The sequence below is a fragment of the Felis catus genome, chromosome B2 (assembly GCF_018350175.1).
Source record: "Felis catus isolate Fca126 chromosome B2, F.catus_Fca126_mat1.0, whole genome shotgun sequence".
NCBI lineage: Eukaryota > Metazoa > Chordata > Mammalia > Carnivora > Felidae > Felis > Felis catus.
The window spans coordinates 10227991-10248860 of record NC_058372.1 but is presented as its reverse complement, the minus strand read 5'-3'; positions in this window follow the sequence as shown (position 1 = coordinate 10248860).

Sequence of the window (20870 nt, the reverse complement as noted above, 5' to 3'; positions counted from 1 at the left end):
GAAATAGACTGGATATTGAGAGACCTCTCTTTTATTCTTGCTTTTGCCCCTGTCTACAGTGGTCCCCTCTTATCCACAGGGGGTATGTTCCAAGACCCCCCAGTGAATGCCTGAAATTGCAGATAGTACCAAGCCCTGCACATACTATGTTTTTCCTATGCATACATCCTTACGATAAAGTTTATACATTAGGCAGAGTAAGAGATTAACAACAACAACGTAATAAAATAGAGTGGTTATAACAACATATTGTAATAAAAGTTCCCATAGAGTTTAGCAACTTCAGCATAATTTTTTTTTTCCTTACTGGGAACATTTACCTTTTCACTTGAAGGAAGCATTATCTGAATTGCTAGCATCACTACTCTTATTCTTTGGAGTCATTATGAAGTAAAACAAGGGTTACTCGAGCATAAACATTGTGATACCATGACAGTTGATCTGATAACCCAGCAGGCTGCTAAGTCACTAAGGGGTGGCAACGGTCACAGCGTGGGGATGCTGGACAAAGGGATGACTCATGTCCTGGTCAGGGTGCAGCCAGACAGTGAAAGGTAGCACACTATTCAGAATGCGCCGTTTGAAATTTACGAATTCTTCATTTCTGGAATTTTCCGCCTAAAGTTTTCAGACCGTGATGGACCACGGGTAACTGAAATCATAGAAATTGAAACCATGACTAAGGGGGACAACGTTAGCCGTGTGAACTTGGACAAGTAATTGAATTTCAGTCTCTTAATCCCAATGTGGCATAAACCACAGCTCTCTTTTCACCTTTGGATTCTTTAAATCCATACAATCCTTCGCTTTCCTTCTCTGATGCACCAGCTCATGCTCTTGTGTTGCTTTTCCTTTGGCAAACATAGATTAAAAATTAAACTGAATTTCATTTTGCTTGGAAACTACTTACTAAATAGACAGATTATGAGATGCAGATGTGAGTTTTACAGTACATATGATTTCGCTTCCAAATGTACTAAGCCAACTGCTGTGCTAGAAACCTGGGGCCAGAGACTCCTCAATTTCCACCCAAGGGAATAAAACTTGTTTTGTCTAGCCCCTCAGTAATATCTAGAGACAGTGACACCTCATTTACAAAGACGTAAAGATGAAAGTTACTTCTAAATTCTCTGGTTGGCCAATAGCACTGATTATTTGCAAATATAGATTCATAAAGTCATACACTTGATTAAGGTTTTACAGAGCAGGGGCACCTGTGTGGCAAAGCTGGTTGAGCGTCCGACTTCGGCTCAGGTCATGATCTCATGATTTGTGAGTTCAAGCCCCGTGTCGGGCTCTGTGCTGACAGCTCAGAGCCTGGAACCTGCTTCGGATTCTGTGTCTCCCTCTCTCTCTGCCCCTCCCCCGCTCCCACGCTGTCTCTCAAAAGTTTTAAATTTGACATGGCAGACACAAGATGTAACAGTGCATTCATTGTTTCCCAAATTCTTTGTTTATTTGAATGGAGCACAATGATTGCCCATCAATCTTGGTTAAAGCACTCAGGCCAAAGTACTCACACACAGGAGCACATCACAGAGGGACCAGGACTGCCTCCTAATAACTTTATAGTAATTGAGAAAGGTGCACCACACCTCTCCACCTAAACAGAATGTGGTTTGAGTGTTGGTATAACCATCCCATGGGCAATGAAGATGTGTTTTGTGTCATAGTTTAACGCACCTGTGCCTTTCTTCACGCCTTCATGATCACTGTGCCATGTGGCCAAACACCGTCACAGTGAGGGTGAGGGAGGGGCAGTTAGTCATAGACTGTCCGGCGACATGGCTTGCAACAGGTTCGCATGCTGAGTTTGTGTGATAAGACCATGAATAGAAAAGACTGTTACGATTCCAAGTATGGGGCAAGTTCCGAGAAGGTAGACTTCTGTCCAGAATGTCAGTAGAGCCGAAGAATCTGCTATTATCTCTTAAGAGGCAGTGGAAACTGGTTTTTCAGTAAGCAAGGCTAAGTTGGTGGAGTGATTTTTCTACTGAGGCTGTTCACTGAATTAAAAAAAATGGAATTATGAACATGAAATTTTTTAGAAATTAAATTTACATTTTCTAATGGACCTCCTGTGAAATGTCTTTCACTAAATATCATTGTTGTCCTTCTGAGACAACTCCAGTTTGTTACCTGCTAAATTAGAGGACTGTAGTTCCGGATTCACCTACAGTGAGCAATTTGACTGATCACAGTAAATTGAACATGGTCTGGTTAACATCTACCCCCAACTCCAGGAAACTGAAGTTTCCACAGGCACGCAATGAACTACCATGGAGCAAACATCCTTAAGTTAAATGAACAGTGGCAACCCTTTTGTTCAGCCTCCACCCTTATCACCTCCTCAAAGAATCCTAGTTACAAGATGTCATCCTTTTGTGTCCTTAGGATTATCCTGAGTATGCTTGCTCTCCTTGTCTCCTCCTTTTTCAGATCTACATTTCCTTGCCTAGAAATCTCAAGATAACACGAAAACGTGCCCCCACGTGATTGGAGGTCTTTTCTTCTTTTTACGTTATTGCTTCAAAGTGGCTCTATCTGTATATTCTGATGATCAACAAGACAAGAGGAACCAGAAGGGAACGCAGGAGGAATCAAATTATTATTGCAGGCGATGCCTCTGAATGAATCGAACCTTGCCTGGTATGTAAACTGACCGAGGAGAGTCTCACTTGGAAATGAAGGACACGCGCTTTAAATCCGGCAATAACCACAAATTAAAACTTGTATGTAAAAACCTGCACTTTCGCTTGCCAGCAAGAGGATATCTGCATCTTCTCTCTCTCCCTTATCAGTCCTCCCTTGAGACTCCGCTTTGTTTAATTTATGTGGCTAGCTTGCAAGCCCAAGCTAACTGAGAAAGAGCTGTTTGTAAGACTAGTAAATCAAAATAACATCAGAGTCACTTCAAACAATGTTTTGAAATTCAAGTTCAGAACGAGTAGTTCAGACGACAAATACTGTTAGCTTCACACCTGCTTTCCTTCTCAACTGTGTCTTCAGTGACATTGGGAGAGCAACTCAAAGGGCAATTCCATTTCCATAAGTTATACTGACCTTGCAGAAGTGAAGAAATCAAAAAGAAAAAAAAAAGAATGAAAAGGAAGGAAAAACCAAGCCATCTTGGTTTCAGCCTAGGAACTAAATAAGCTCGAGATAAAAATCACAGTGGAAGTGAGTGTCATTGAAATAAAGTGACTTTTTTTTTTTATCACAAGGCTATTTTCAGTTAAGTTCACTCTAATTCTTATCTTTATTCATCCTACAGGTTATAGATAATGCATGACCATATTAAAATTCTCTTCTTGATCTGAATCTCCCTATCTCCAGTAGACAAGCTGGGTCCTTGACAGCTGGATTGTATGTGTGTTGTTTTCTTTAAAAGACAACAACACAAAACCTTTAAAGTTGAAATTTCCTGATTATTTAAGGCAAAGTTCTATATACTGCACAGATCTTGCACAGCAATTTCCTAGAGCAGCACTAATTGGACGCGATGATTTGGACTGAATTAAGGGAATGGGAGATCTAGGTGTTTTTCAAAAAATGTTTTACTGGGGCACCTGGGTGGTTCAGTCGATTTCTTGATTTCTGCCCAGGTCATGATCCCAAGGTCGTGGGGACAAGCCCCGTGTAGGGCATACTGGGCATGGAGCCTGCTCAAAATTCTCTCTCTCTCTCCATCTGTCCCTCTCCCTGGCTTGTGAGCTCTCTCTCTCTCTCTCTCTCTCTCTCTCTCTCTCTCTCTCTCATAAAAAAAAAGTAAAAAAAAATGAGATGCCTGGGTGGCTCAGTTGGTTAAGCAGTTGACTCTTGATTGCAGCTCAGGTCATGATCTCATGGTTTGTGAATTTGAGCCCTGCATCAGGCTCTGCATTGATGGCATGGAGCCTGCTTGGCATTCTCTCTCTTCCTCTCTCTTCTGCCCCTCCATCAGTTGTACTTTCTCTCTCAAAATAGGTAAACATTTAAAAGAAAAGAAAAGAAAAATGTTTACTGAAGTGTAATATATATACAGAAAAGTGAAAAAAGAAAGTTAACAGCTCAGTTTGGGGAATTTGCACCAAATGAACATAGTCCCCTAACCATCAATCAGATCAAGAAATAGAACGTTTGCCAGCAGCCGAGAAGCTCCCTGTGCCATCTTCTCCAAAGTTATCACTCTCATGCCTTCTCTTACCATAGTTTTGTTTAGCCAGTGTTTGAAAGTGATAGAATTATACAGCGTTGTCTTCTATGTTGGGCTTCTTTTTACTCTATAGTGTGTTTGCAAAGGTTCGTTTCTATATCTACACTATATCAAATGGCCATTAATATCTGGCTCTCGTAAACATTGCCATGACCAACCTTGTTTTCTCACCTGTACATGAGCATTTGTGTTGAGCACGTGCCCTGGGGTCATAAAGTGTGCATGTTGCACACACTGGTACATACTGCCAAACCATTTCTCCAAGCAGCTTTATCGATTCGCATACCTGTCAGAAGTGTGCAAGGCTTCCAGTTGGCCCTCCATCCCCACAATCCCTCGGTACTGTCAGTCTTTGTTATTTTAGCCAATTTGATGGGTGCGTAGGGTGTTCACATTTTAGTTTTAATTAGCATTTCCTTGACAACTAATGAAGGTGGACACTTTTCATATGTCTATAGGCCATTTGGATGTGTTATTTGGAAGTGCTTGTTAAAATCCTGAGCTCATTTTTCTACTGACATGTCTTTTCATTATTAACATGCTGGAGTACTTTATGTATTTCCGGTAGAAGTCTTCTGCAATCTGTGTGCGTTGTCAATGGATTCCGCCTCTCTGGACTTGCCTTGTCACTCTCCTAATGGCGTCTTTGAATGAACATGTGTTTTGATTTTAATTTTTCCATTTTACCAAAATTTTCCTTTTTGAGTCCGATTTAAGAAATCACTTCCTATGTAAATTGCATGGAAATATTCTGTTACCTTCTAGGGGCCCTCGGGTTCTTACTTTTTTCATGTAGGTCTATAAGCCACTTTGAATTATTAATTATATTGATTTTCCTTCTATAAATATACACCTCACCCAACACCATTTATTGAAAATACAGTCCTTTCCCTCACTTCATTGCAGTGACACCTTTGTGATACTTTAGGAGACTGTATATTTGTGGGTCTATTTCTGGATTCTCTTTTTTTTTAATTTTTTTAACGTTTTATTTATTTTTGAGACAGGGAGAGACAGAGCATGAACAGGGGAGGATCAGAGAGAGGGAGACACAGAATCTGAAACAGGCTCCAGGCTCTGAGCTGTCAGCACAGAGCCCGATGCGGGGCTCGAACTCACGGACCGTGAGATCATGACCTGAGCTGAAGTCGGCCGCTTAACCGACTGAGCCACCCAGGCACCCCTGGATTCTCTATTTTATTACACTGGTCGATTTGTCTGTCATTAAGCCAACACGCACTGTCTTAATTATACAACTTTAGAATAAGTTTTGGTATCTGGTAGTGAGAATCATCCATTCTTGTATTTTTTTTCCCAAGACAGCATTTCATTTACATATATGGTTTTGAATAAACTTGACGACCCCACCACAACACAACAGCAACAACAAAACTTTCCGTGAACACGGAATATGCTTTTACCGATTTACATAATCTCTCATTTCCCTCCACAGTGTTGCTAGTTTTTAGTGCAGAGGTCTTGCACATCTGTCCTAGGTATTTGCCAACTTTTGAGCTATTGCAAATGGCTTTTGTTATCTTTAACTTTAATTTTATAAGGATTTGTTTCATTTGACCCATTTTGCCCATATCTTATCACTGAACTATTGAGTCTACTATAAAATACTCTATCTTAATTAAAAGTGGAAAGTGAGACCTACTTAGAGTACACGTAACTATTTTATTAACGGGATTCCCTTCGTACATATGAAAAGAGAAACCGGTGCTGCAGAGACACTAATTATATTTGCCCCATAGTGATCCTAAAGGCGATCATAAGAAAGGAAGCAAGGAGTTTTGAGAATCGCTCTTACCATGACACTGCGTGTGGCAATCTCAGCAGAATTCAAAGTAAAGGCGTTACTGGACTGAATCAATAGCTATGATGAAGGTACAGAAAGTGGGCCCCAAACTACCCCGCCGTGCAAAACTCCTTCAGTGCAAATGAGCCAAACTGCTAGTTATTTGTCTACTGTTCTATCATTACCTTGTGTGCGTCTGCCTCCAATAGAGGCTGTCAGATTCATGCACAGTTTGTGTGTTGTGAGGTGCTGTATCTCATCTGAGTGGTTCTTGTCAGTTGTGGAGCTAACTGCTTAGAGGATAAGAACAGGAAAAAAAATACTACCGTGATTGACAGTGATCAGAGTAAGGTGATGGACTCTGGGGAGTGGGGAGACATGGACAGAAGACAACAGAGAATCATAAGGAATAAAAAGTTGCACACTAGACAGTCAGGTTCATCTGTCTTGTAACCTTGATTGGTAAGCCCCACATTTAAACAATAGAAATCTTATTACTCCTTTCTTCCTTGGCTAATGCATGTGGAAAATCTGGATAATGCAACCAGTAAAATAAATTCTAGCCCAGGGAACACTCTTCCTTAAGCCCAGAAAAAGTAAATTTAATATATAAATAAAATTTCCACCTACTTTTATGGATGCTTCTAACATTAGAAACAAATCCATGAGTTGTACAGAATAGGGTAATTCTCATCTTGCAGGGAAGGTGACACTCAGGGAAATTAATGACCAATGCCTTCCTAAAGAGCTGGATTTCAGGACTTTTGAATCTCACTCTAGAACTCTTTCATTAAAGCTATTTTGATATTTTAATTTTATTCCTCCTAGGATTGCCTCTTGGCATCCAAAGCATAAAAGTAGTGGTCTTCGAACGTTTCTGTAATGTACCCAGTGTCCACCTTTCTTCTTACACTATAAGCATTTGTCTACTTTTGACTATGTCACTATTTTCAAAGGAACCACCTTTGGGTAGTATCTTCCCTAGGCCTTTCATTCTGGCTTTTGCTCTGTCTCAGATCATATAGGATACAGAACAATGGAACAGTAACCCAACCACACGGAGGATAGAATGTGGCTCTTTTTTGACAACAGAGCATAATTAATGATACAAGCAAAATGGCTAATTAGATTCAAAACAACTTCCTGAAATATCAAGAAGAAAAGATCGAAACAGAACCAAAGTGCAAATAAATACAATTCGAACTGATTCATGCTCCAGGCTCCCGAAGCATTGAAGACGTCATTGAAAAGCTGAAGGCCTGTTCAGACAAATCTCACATTTTATTTTCCTTCCCACTGTGTTTGAGTTTCTTTAGGTTTTTTTTTTTCCTCTTCTGAAATCAAATTAATAATATTTACTGAGTCAGAAGCTAAGTGAAGGCTGGGATGAAAAGCGGTACAACAAACAGAGCTGTGAGTCTGCATGTAATTTCTCAGTCTCCACTCTAGTTGCTAATAGTTATGTGATTTCTATAAAGTTGCATAACTTCTTACACCAGCCACAGACTCACCTCTACAATAAGAGTGTTTGGCTAAGATGTCATCTAGTTCTCCCGGGGAGCTCAAAGTTCCCACAATCTCTTGAACGAGTAGAGAGAAAAGAAATAGAGGCATAAAGGTAATGGACCCCTAAAATGGTTTGCAGTGGTTTGCCTCATTTGGACTTATTTATCCATTCCCAAAGCCTGGAGATGAAGTTTAAAGGCCATGTGCTGAAGGGATTTGGAGAAAAACTATTTTTAATATTCACATGAACTGTTTGAGAGATTATGTGGAATATAAAAATGTCTATGGCACAATCCTGTCACAGAGGAGCTGTACTCTCCATGGAGAAGACATGCTGTACAAATATGCGGTAACGTTGCAAGAATCCAAATAAGCCTTAATGAAGTGCTAACACTCCCAAAGTGTAAACACTGGCCACTGTAGGAATTCAGAGATACATGGTCTACAACTGGAGAAGCATTGAAGATGATCTTGAAGGAGAGGCTCGGAGAATAAACTTCTAGATATATGTATAAAGAAGGCGGTGCCTACTGTTGACGGGAACAAGATAATCGAGGTGTTGGATGTGTAGACATGAAGGTGACATCTCCCAGGAAGAGTGAGAAGAAAGTCACCTTGGGTCAGAGGGACTGTTCACAGACCTAGTGGGAGGTAATATCAGAGGAGTCAGGGAACCTATTTGATAGATATCCAGGCTGAAGAAGATGGACTTCTGATATTAATGGGGAGCTAGTAATGGGAAAGGATTATGCGAGACACTGTAATCTTTCAGAAAGATCAAACAAGGGCCAGTGGAAGAATTGATGAATTGAAAGAAGAGAGGAACACTAAGGGTCAAGCAGGATATCTGTGGCAGTCGTCAGGCAAAAGTGAGGACCTAGAGCAGTAAAATGGAGAAATCCAACATTGAAGGATCTTCCTGGCTCAAGTCTTCCTTTTTCTTTCCTCCTTTCCCTTCCTGATCTGAATAAGCCTCTGGGTAATGAGGTAATATAGATAAAATTGTAGTTTCACTCATCAAGCCTAAGAAATTATCCCAGCCCCTGCTGGTGGTCTTTGGTCAGATGACACAGAATTGATTTTGTAGCTTGTCTCATGGGGGCCTCTGGGAAAATGGCTCCTTCGGGTGACCTTTTGCTTTCACATGATTATGGAGATATGACCCAATCCCCATCCTTAGTTCAAAAAGAAAACAAATCCTCTTAATTACTTTGTTGGCTCCTCTCACTTCTTGATCTTGGCCAATTTTTTTCCAGGGTCTCCTTCTATCTGCTCTCCTCCCACGATAATATCCTTAGATGTTTTGTTCCCTTGGATCCAAAGACACACTCTTTATGCGGTGAAAAAGAGTAGATCTCACCAAAATCACTCTGGACTAGCTGTCCATAGCCCAGTGATAATCATTCCACTATCTAAAAGAAAAATGTGATTTTACCACAAACACTCCCATGATGATTCAGCCTTAACTCTTGCCAGAGGAAGACTGTGCCATTTTTTCCCCTCTCCTCAGCATGCAGGCTGCTGTGAAGAAGCATCTGCTGCCTAATTCTTTTCTATATTAGGATAAAAAGCTTTTTGGCTTGCTGATTTCAGGCCCTTAGGAAAAGAGAGAAAAGATTTTCTCATAACGTCTTTATTGTACAACCAATTGGTCTGTGTCCTGGGAACCCCAGGCATGTTTTCAGGGATGAGCCACAAGACCGATAGCTCAGAGACGATGGGGCTGAGAGCTGGACACGACGTGCTCACTCTGGGGGTGCAGATGGTATCTATCAGCTAGAATTCTTCCACTGCGGTTGCTTTGACACCCAGACCACTTAACTGGCCTCTTATCGTATTTGGGAAGGCCAGCTTTTCCTAAAGATTACCCAGACACAGCTTTTGATCCTCACAGTTCAAATAAGTGATTGAAGAGCCAGCTGAAAAAGAATGGGGTCTAGGAATAAAAATGCTCAAAGATGGATACGTCCTTGAGAATATGTCTGAAAAGCACCTCAAGGAAAATACGTTGGAGGCCATATTTCCCAATCAGTTCCCTCTGTGCCCCATGGGGCCGTTTTTGATGAAAACAGTGGCTTGATGTTCTCATTACGATCCCTGCCCCAGATGTGGGGCTGGAAACCAGGGAAGGCTGTGGGGGAGCATGAACCTGATAAAGGCTGTTGGCCTATCTCTCTCGTGAGACGACCAGGCAGGAAAGCTCAGGGAAAGCGCTTGTATCTTGCTCTCTGCCTGTCATCCTGCACTTTTCTGTGTGCCAGTGACCACGCTGGAAGCACTGGCCGACTGCATCACATCCCTGGACGCCGTTCAGAAGTGAACAGGGAGGCCCAAGATATCTCCTGGGAACCAGTCACATCGGCAGGGCTGTGAGCTGGGTTTTTCTTTTATTCTTGTCATAACGTAATGATAATGATCATCGTTCTTGTTGTTGCTACGATTGTCACATTGGTCCGTTTGATGATGTCCTATCACACTTGGAATGGCTTCTTGGACATGGGGATATAGCGGCTGCACATGCTTTGAGCCAGCAAATTCCCATATGTCATACTACTTGCAATTATTATTTAAGGACCAGAGAGAAGGCAGCCTCCTGTTTTTGCTCAGTAAACTGGATTTCAAAGCCAAAGTGAGGCATATCACAATCGAACGGACTAATTAAAAAAAAAAAAAAAAGTCAAGGTGATGGAGGAGGAAGAGTTTATTAAGTGATAAACATATGCTTCTCCACAAAGCCCCATACTTGATTCCTCCAGTCATAACATACCAGCTCTGAGTTTTAACAACGCAGCTCTCAAAAGACTTCCCTTTGGGTTGTGGGCAATTCATAGATTTCAGCTTCTTGCTCCCTGGTTGGGGTTGATGGGCCAGGGAACAATTTTTATTAGGTTTCAATGCATCTGCGGTGCTTAAATAAGAGACTGAAACAGGCACTCGTTCCGTGCTGTAGGGTGATAAGTTGCATTAATTTTTATTTTAGGCTGTCTCCAAACATGGCTTTTATAGACTAATAAAAAAGCAATTTTTATAAGTTCACAAAAAACAATGAGCACAGTCAGGCATAAATATCTTACAACCAGGGCCAGAGGAAAATTATGAACTAAAAAATCTGCTGAAAATGGCACAAAAAACATAGTATCTGGATGCTGCCTTCTTGAGGTAAATTACACTCTGACCTAAATGGAAGATTCTATGAGTGTAAATTTCCACTAGCGATTCCTCCCTGTTCTCATCTCTCTGTGGTCAGGACTCTGGCTCTGGACCCTTCACTAATTTATGCACATCCTATCCTTGAGGATCAACCTCAAAAACTCAGCTCTTTGGGGGAAATCCCACCCATTAATATCAGTTCTTACATCTCCATATACTTGTTTGGAACATACTAGGAAACACTCAAACCTTAATAGGAAATCTTTTAGCCAAATTACTCCATTGTCGTATCTCTGGAGAGATAGTTTATACATGTCTGAGCAGAATCTCTCTGACAATAAAAAATATAAAGTGTACTTTGGACAACCATCTTATCCAAGCTATTTATGAAGGTGTTGAAATAGTGGCAGGGACTACGTTGTATACAATTATAATGTGTTTGTGAAATAAGTGATCTCAATTAATGTTTAATGTTATGTACCAACAGAGTTTCCCCAAAAGTTAAAAAAAAAAAAATCAGCGACTTTTCCAAATCTCTTGTTGACTTAGTGCCAAACATGCGATGACTCCAGATGACTGACAGGGGCTTTGGCTTTTGATTGGCCCGTCTGGGCTTACAGAGTTACCTCGTAAATTTAGGGCATAAATTATTGCTCTTCCTACTTCCATGAATTTCATGTTTCAGCCACATTTTTAGCCTGACGTGAACATTTTCCATCTTCATGGCATGCAAAAAAGGAAACGAAGCAAGTAGGAAACAAATAAAATATCCAGAAATTTTGTACTTAGACAAAATGTCTTCACTTTCTTAGGCCTTAAGTTGGTTAAACTTTCCTAAGGCTGTGCTCATTGTTGAGGTGTTTTGTTTGTTTATTAAAAAAAAAATTTTTATTACATTGATTTAGTTTTGAGAGACGGAGCACGAGTGGGGGAGGGGCAGAGAGAGAATGAGACACAGAATCCGAGGCAGGCTCCAGGCTCCGAGCTGTCAGCGCAGAGCCCGATGCAGGGCTCGAACTCACAAACTGTGAGATCATGACCTGAGCTGAAGTCGGACGCTTAACCGACTGAGCCACCCAGGTGCCCCTTGTTTGTTTATTTTAGAAAAATAAAGGCAGAACCTAGAATTGAATTGGAGATCCTGCTCACAAGGGAATCCATGTACATGATACCTTTGTGTCTGACATTTTCTTCACTTTGTAGCCCTTAGTGAAAGCATATGGGAGGTGGGGGTGAAGAGTACTTGTTTGAAAACTGGCTTTACCTAGCAAGTGCATCATTTCACGTAAGTTGCATGTTTATTTTGAGAAGTTTTATAGGGATTTCTGGAGATTATAAGTATAATTGTCTATACCATTTAAGGTGATGGTCGCAGCTGAAACTAACAAATTGAAGATCTCGATGGATTCACACAATAAAAGTTCACTTCTTATTCATATAAAAACCTAGCTAACGTTTAAATTCCTGGTCAAGTGGATTTTCTCCAAGTACTAACTCCTGGCCCAGGCTCCTTCTGTTCTGTGGCTTCTAAGGACACAAACTTTTTAGCACCAAGTTGTGAAAGGGGAAGAGAAAAGAAGTGCTTCCTTCTCGCTAGATCAGGCCCAGAAGTACTATATCCCCTTGGCTGGAACTCATCTACATGGCCACACCTAACTTCAGCAGAGGCTGGGAAATGTAGTCTAGCTGTGTGTCCAAGAAAAACTAAAAATTGTTTTGGAATCTTCTAGCAACCTCAGCTCTAGACCTCAGCTCCAGACTTCAAGTTTGCCCTGATAATTTCACTGGAAGGAATGTGAGACCCAAACATCAGAGTAAAGCTTCTAGGTGCCCACCTTAGAGGTATCAGTGATGATTCTAGATTCCCCAAAAGCACAGCAATCATGCAGGGTCCCTCCCTGTGAGTCTTTTGTCAACCACACTCTACTACAGTCCCCGATTCATAGTCCATGCCACTCTAGAGATCGTCAGCTCTACATTACGGGGATTACATTTAAAAGATGGGATTCATGTGCGCAGGTTTACATTTCAAGCCTTTGAAACTGAGTCTTTCTCATTTCCTTTTTTTCCTAATTTGGCATTGATTTTCTTCATGCTTGAATAAGCGTTTTAATTCTGCCAAGGTGGAAGTTCAAATTTGCAACATTTTTCATTTCAAAAACGAAAGCTAAAAACGTCTGATTAATTTTCAAGAGCTAGAAAAGGTTAGTTTTTTCCCACCCCCATATAACACAAAAATGGATGTGCTAATTTAGCTGAAATGTTATGAAATATGTACTATTGGGTTGAAACCAAGTATGGAAATTCCATGAACATTTCCCACTGTGATATCTCTTCAGAGACACCTGTTCACATCCTACCAAACAGATTTCTATTCCCATAATTAAAATGTAAATACATCCAATATCAGTAAAAGAAATTTGCCTACAGATTTGGGGATGCCTTAGCTCTCTGAGCAAGTTTCATCCTTTGCAACAGCATCATGGATGAGACTAGTAATGGAACAATACATCCTGCATGTATACATGAAGATTAGCAGTAACTGTTAGGATTCTCTTATGGTTATCTTCAATTAAGAATTTCAATCTACAATTACAATATCACTAAAAGTTTCAATTTTCTTCCACAAATACTTTCCAACAACCAACTAGCCTCACGAACACTTTGATTCTTAATGAAATGATTAGTACGAGGACAGTTGCATGTCAGATGTTGTCGAACTTTTTGGAAGCCAGTTTCCCACAGCATTTAAAGTTCTTGGAATTCCATTGATGATATTCTCACACTATGCATGCTCAAAAATTCACTGGCAACACACATCTGTGTTTACCCTTCTAATCATGACAATACCCACAGTACTTTTCATATTCCTGAAGGATTGAGTAATACCTTCAGAATCTTAGAAGACAAACATGACTTATGTTGGACCTGAAATTATCCTACCGCCCATAATAGGAAGAATCTAAAATTGGAAATCACTTACAAGCCGGCAGTAGAAGATTGTCAGAACTTCATATTTCTGGCTCAAGGGTAAATTCATATGATAGAAGGATCTGCAAAGTAATGAAAGAAAAGACATAGCCCTGGATATATTGGCCTTCGGAATATTTTTTTTTTTTTTTTTAGCTCTTCATCTGCCTTCCAAATCAATTCCGTTTGAATTAGGGAATTTTTTCAATATATGGAATACACATTCTTCTGCATCTTACTACATTTTTGACCACAACAAAAACACATGGAGGCAATCACAGGATGGGGGGAGGATCACCAATCTTCCCAAGTTGTGTAGAGGGGAAAAAATTCTCCACTCTTGATTAGCTTTCCTACTAGGGACTTAGAAAAGGAATATAGATACCAAACAGTTAATTCCCTACACCTCTGGAGTATAATCAGAATCAAAGGATCAGAAAGCACTTGAAACCAGACATAGTAAATACCTTTGTCACTATTCTTCCTACTCTCTTGGCTAATATCATCAATTAATCACATCACTCTTTCCTATTGGGCCCAGATATGAGTGAAGAATTGTTCTCAACATAAAGTTTTAGGTATCTATTACCAGTAGACAGTTGATTCAAGTTGTAACCTAATATAAAAAAAGAAAAGAAACCTATTTGTCATTCCTCACATAGAAGATCCCTGGGCAGGAATGAGAGGTAAAGAAAAGTTACAGACAGCCATGACTTTGAATCTCTCTATAGATTCAAATGGCCATATCTACAAAAGAAGTTATTTACCTTATTTCTGAGGTTATTTCTTCTGGTCTGACTTTGTCTCAAGAAGCTTTTTTAATTTTTTTAAACATTTTTTAATTAGAAAAACTGTTTTTGAAAGACAGAGAGAGACAGAGTGTGAGTAGGGGTGGGGAGCGGACAGAGAGGGAGACACAGAATCCAAAATAGGCTCCAGGCTCTGAGCTGTCTGCCAGCACCTGATATGGTGCTGGAACCCATGACGTGAGATCATGACCTGAGCCAAAGTCAGATGCTCAACCAGCTGAGCTACCCAGGAGACCCCTTCTTTGCTCCAGAAGCTTTTGAGGATTTTCTGGCAGGCACATCTGTGATGACCAAAGGAAGGTCTGACAGAGACAGAAGTTGAACTTCCATTATCTACAGAGTACCTTTTCCCTCTCCAGAAGTCCCACCAGTCAACATGCTGTGGGACACGCAGGCTGTCAAATGTCGTAACCTCAAAAAATACAACAAAACAAAACAAAACACAACAAAACAAAACACCCAGACCAGGATAGCAACCATTATAACAGGGTAGAGGGACAAGATGAGGTTTTTAGTGGCTGATTTCTCTCTTCTGGGTCTTCAAAAACTAAAGTCTCTGCTGGCCCTTAGATTTTTAGTCATCTGGTTACCCACCGGGAAGTCCTTCTGAATCACAGACAAAAACAACACATATACAAAAATGCATGGCTAGAAGCTCTTGTACTAATCTTAAATCTATCTTAGCTTTCTTACTCGCACTTATGCTGAATATCCTAAGTTTTAGTTTTTTAAAATCATGTTATGTTGTTTTTAAAAATCTTAAATCCTTTAGGGAACAAGGCAAGACATAAATACATAAAAATGAATTAACGTATAAATACATCAAAATCTCCACCGCTAGTGTTCTTATATTTCACAGTCCACAAATCTTCCATAGAAGGTTAATATCTTCCAGAAATTGTATAATTGCTTTGCTGTTGTGTCTATTAGCCAAAGAGGTCTGCTTTTCAAATTATCCAAGAGGCATATGTTGAAGTCATGCTAATATACCTAAGAATACCATCACTGATATTATCGATCTTACGGTTACATTTATCCGCTGGTGCCACGTCCTTCATTTGCACGTTTAAGATATTGTTAGACCTCTTTTTCCATGTGGACAAGCTAAAGATATCAAAAGTACTCCATATTTAACCAAAGTCTCAGAAAACACCAGAGGTACAAGAAGGTATAAGAAGTTGGCTCATGTCTCCAGGGATAAATAGTCCCTTGAGAGAAGACATTATTCTTTCTTTTTATTTATATCTGTGAAATCTTGCTTTTAACTTGACCATGCTGAAGAAAACAATGTTTCTCAGGCAGCTGATAGACTGTGAAATTAAGTTCAAGAAATCAGATCACTTGAAGGAGCAATCCTTATCCTTGAAAATGTTCTGTCATCACAGACTCAAAGAAATCTGGCTTTGGACCCATCCATCAGTTTTGTTTCCTCTCTTCATGTTTGCAAGTTAGTGGAAGAAACCGGTGGTTTTGCAATTGGCAGGAGAAAGGTCAAGTGAAAACAAAGCTTTCTTGCAGGCATTTTTGCTGGCTGTAGTGTCCTTTTCTCCTTTGAGTTTTCAATGCATTTCTAAGTTTTGAAAATATTTTCCTTTTGAAGCCTTCTCACCAAAGCTGTCAGCAGGATTTATGACAAATGTAACTCGTAGCAGACAAGAGCTGTTTCTTTATTTTACACCTGCCAGATGCATTGCCTTTTACTTGGGCATTTGTAACCATTGGTGGTTTCAACTATAATGTTGAAATGAACTAAGTTCCATGCTAGGAAGGAGCCTATTGTCTTGTTGACAAGAGGTGGCTTCTTATCATCCTACACAATAAAATTAAACCTGCTATCAGCTCTGTGCCCTATTTATGTGTCAGGTGCATGGCATACATTATTTCTAAGTCAAACAAAAACAACATGGAGCTATTATTATTATTGTCCTTATTGAATAGTTTCAAAAACCATGTCGGAGTAATTAAATAGCAATTAAATGGGTGACTGAAAACCAGACGGGAAATTAGAATTTAAACCCAGGAAAATATGAATTCAAAACTTGGATTCCATACCATAAAGCTTCGCCATAAATGTTCTCTGAATACATTTCACCCAGGCTTCAAGTGTTCAAAATACAATGTTTATACTAATTACGTGTTATAGATCCCTTGAGGAGAGTCACCTTATAGTGCTCACATCTACTCATCTTTCAAGGAGAATAGAAAACGCCTAACTTCATGGAACAGTACACAGTGTTATATTTGGTTTGATCAGTTTTGTAATGAGCTGCTTCTGAGATCTTTGGTCATTTGAAGTGTTCAAAATGAGTGCTATAATTCAGGAACCAGTGAAAATAAATCCAGAAGTCTTACAGCAGGACGTGTATGTGGCATTTTTCAAAACACAAATAAAAATAGTTGCCAAATGTGATTGGCATATTAATAAAATCAGGCACCTTATTTGGACTTAAGTTATTTTCATTTTAATATTTTGTGAAATTTTTAAAGACATTTGAAGGAATTCTCCCTTTCATGCTTTGTTGAAATTTAAACAACTTTTTGGCACATGTACCTCAACTTTTATACTCTGTTATCTTTTGCTCCAATTTTGTCTTTGTTTTGCATTTGTGAAATATGGTTTGATCCAATAACAATGATATGGAGCTTATATAAATATGTGTCTGTAGGGACACCTGTGTGGCTCAGTTGGTTAAGTGTCCAACTCTTGATTTCAGCTCCAGTCATGATCTCACGGTTTGTGAGATCAAGCTCCTTATGGGGCTCTGTGCTGACAGCAGGGAGCCTACTGGGATTCTCTCTCTCCCTCTAATTCTATTCCTCCTCCACTTGCTTGCATGTTCCCTCTCTTTCCCCAAAATAAATAAACTTTATTTATTTATTATTTTTTTACGTTGATTTATTTTGAGAGGGAGGCCAGAGAGAGAGGGAGACACAGAATTTGAAGCAGGCTCCAGGCTCTGAGCTGTCAGCACAGAGCCCGACACGGGGCTTGAACTCACCAACCGTGAGATCGTGACCTGAGGCGAAGTTGGACACTTCACCGACCGAGCCACCCAGGCTCCCCCCAAATTAATAAACTTTGAAAAAAGAAAAAAAGAAAAAGAATGTGTCTGTCAACTAGAAGCAACACTTTCCCAATGTAGTTTTCTTTTTACTTTTCATAGAACATTCTGGATCTTGAAAACTCTCACAAGGCAATAAAGAGATCTATATGCCAACTTAGAAATATGTTATTTCTGCTCATTTTTCTTACCCGATGCCCAGGCATATAAGAGCAAATAAACAAGTCTGATTTTCTGGATTCTGAGAATTGTCGCCTTTCAGTCCGTGTTGTAATTGTTCATTTATTTAGGTAAGAGCTATTTTTGAGTGCCTTGTGTATGTGCCAAGTACCCTATAGGCATGGGGGCTACGGCAGTGAAATTTAGAGCTACCTGAAATCAATGTGGTGAGGTTTGCAAAAGGGGAAAGATGGTGTGTGTTTTGAACCAATCTACTCGGGAGGACTGGAAGATCACAAACATCTTCCCTGAAGAAGTGATGATTGTGCAGAGAAATACAGGAATCGGCCAGATGGGAAGTGGCCAGGGAGGGATAGTCGGGCTCGTAGTGCCATGAGCCACTTTTATGAGCGCCATTAGATGAAATAAGAAGCCAGTGTCTTCCCGTGTCTACAGCCCATTGCCAGTATTCGGGACATACTTCAGAAGACCATTTTGCCAATGTCTAAAATCAAACTTTTAGGGAAAACTTTTTGGTGCTGTATTCCTTTCTTCCCATGCGATGCTTGTGTTTCAACTCTTGGCTAAGAGGAGAAAGCGAAGAGGATTAAGAGCCAGATGAGGTTTCTGCAGTGTGAGCGAGGAGGTATTTCAAGAACATTTCAAAGGAACAAGAATCATTTATTATTTCTTACCATGGGCATCGTGATACTTAATTTGATACTTAGCATATATCTATGAGATCAATATTTTTCCCATTGTTTTCTCCCAGGGAGAGAAAGAGGGCATGGAGTGGGTAAGTTTCTCATTCTGTATGAAGGAGAGCCAGAATCTGACACCAGCTGTCTCTTACTTAAAGGTTCATGTTTTGTGGCTCTCCAGAGTAGCAAAGGCAGAGGTGGCTTATGTTTGGGAACAGCGACAGTACAATTTAACTAAAGGCAGCAAAGCTCGCAGAAGATGAGGCTGGAAGGTAGAACATGGTCCGAGAAGTCTAGAAACAGATGGAATGGGTATCGTCGTCTATCCACTCAAAGCCCACTTTCTTTCTAAGCAGGTAGCATCTCACCATCACTACCACATGAAGGGGTATCAGATCATTCCCAGACAAAAGGGCTTCCTTATTTCTAAGAATCATTTCAATTCCTTTATCAGGAAATTGTTCAGTAACATAGACCAGAGCCAATCAGCCCTCATCACGCCTCAGCACACTGGGAAGTTTTTAGGAATGGCATATGACTGAACGGGCATGACTGAGGTGGACCAGTGAGATGGCAGGAGGGACTTTAAGAGGTCATTGGAGAAAAAGATTTACTGATTAAAAAACGTAACTACTTCAAGAAATGTGAGGTCCAGAAGTGCCATAGTCATCTTAACCCCAGCCTGAAGGAGAACCCCACTAATGTCTGATCTAGTAAATGGGGATATTAATAAAACCACCTCATAGGGTTTGGGGAAGAATATATATCTTAGCATCTGACACTCAATAAATGAGTTTTATAATTATAAGTTAAGCCACAGTGAAAGCTTTATGGTTCTGATGAAGGGTGAAAATTTAGTAGTCATATTTGACTTTAAGGGTTTTAATCCTTACATTTAATACTTAATATAATAAGTCATGTTTCATGGTAGATTTGCTATGTTTGCTTCTTGTTTTATAAGAATCAGAGTCAGTAAATTGATCATTTCTCCAGATTTGGGGCAAGGCAAACAAATCGGGTGTGAAACTGATCACGATATAAAAACTTACTAACCTGCATCAACTGGAATTGATATTCAGCTCAGGTTTCGTACTTCACGGCACTTGTGAACCAAAAACAAAAGCAGACTTAACGTGAAATCAGATTAAATAAGAACTTAGGCCCGTTTCTGATTGCGAAGTTTCTACTTTCAGTTCCATAAATCGCCTAGATCTGAAGCAATCAGAGTAACTAAGGCTAATACATGGAACTTCTCTCAATTGTCAATGGCATCCAAGAATAAGGTATTCGATGGCAGAATTCACTCCAGGGCAGAAATTGAAAGAGCGGGAGGAACACATTTCGTGAACTTCAGCAAAGGAAACGTGCATATTCATGCCATGATTCGGCAATTGAGTTTGTCTCCTGTCACAAAAAGACAGATATTGGAGGAGAAGGAGCAAAGTGCTAATGTATCCTGCTTTAAACTCTGGCATGAGTTTACTTACAGTTCATTATCTCGGCCCTGAAGAATGCTGTTCCAACATTGAACTTCTGTATTTTTCAAGTTTGTAATGGGAATAACAAGATAAGAAGAAGAACAATACTCTCTTACATTTAAACAATTGTTTTTCACTTTTTAAGTTTATTATTTTTTTTGTTTGGAGACAGAGAGACAGAGAGAAAGAGGGGCAGAGAGAGATAGACAGAGAGAGAATTTCAAGCAGGCTCCACACTGTTAGTGCAGAGCCTGATGTAGGGCTTGAACCCACAAACTGTGAGATCATGACTGGTGCCCAAACCAAGGGTCAGATGCGTAACCAACTGAGCCAACCAGGTGCCCCCCAAAATTGGTTTTCATTTTTCTAGCATCATTTTTAAATTACTTTTTATAGCCCTAGTAGTGGCAGGAGTAGGAATAAAGGAAAGGATTGTGATTTTTATTATTAATTGCAAGTACTGTTAGCAATTGCTATAAAATCTGGTGTTAAACGTGTTTTTCAGGAAATGTTTTTCATTTAATTTCGTGTCTTTTATTCATTTCATGTGTTGGAGGGGAACGTGCCCATTACTGCCACACGCCAACTCAAGTCATTGACAGATAAGAAGATGGGGTGGTAAGTGTGGAGAGTCCAAAATGTAGAAAAGAAGTCAGATATAGAAAAAGCAAAGAAAGAAAGGTCAGGGTCAACCAGCAAGCCAGAAGCACAAGTAACTGCTCTCAGGTGTGCTGGGGGTATAACTGCTGGCCGAGCCCCAACTCTGCCCCAAACGCCCAGTGCTGCTTGCACTGATGAATACTGATAAATTCAATATACTGTGCAGAGAGTGACTGTCTTTTTTATCTTGTCAGAATGCAACTATAAAAGGGCAATTATAGAGAGAGCCCCCCTCCCCTGCCCAAAGAAGGAAATCCCTGAACTCACCTCCACAGCATCAAGCCCTACGAACCTTCGGGTAACTCTCAGCCTATTCTTGTTTACTTAGCCATGAAATTAGGCACAAACAAAAAGCTGAGCAAAGCTTGCACCGGTGGTA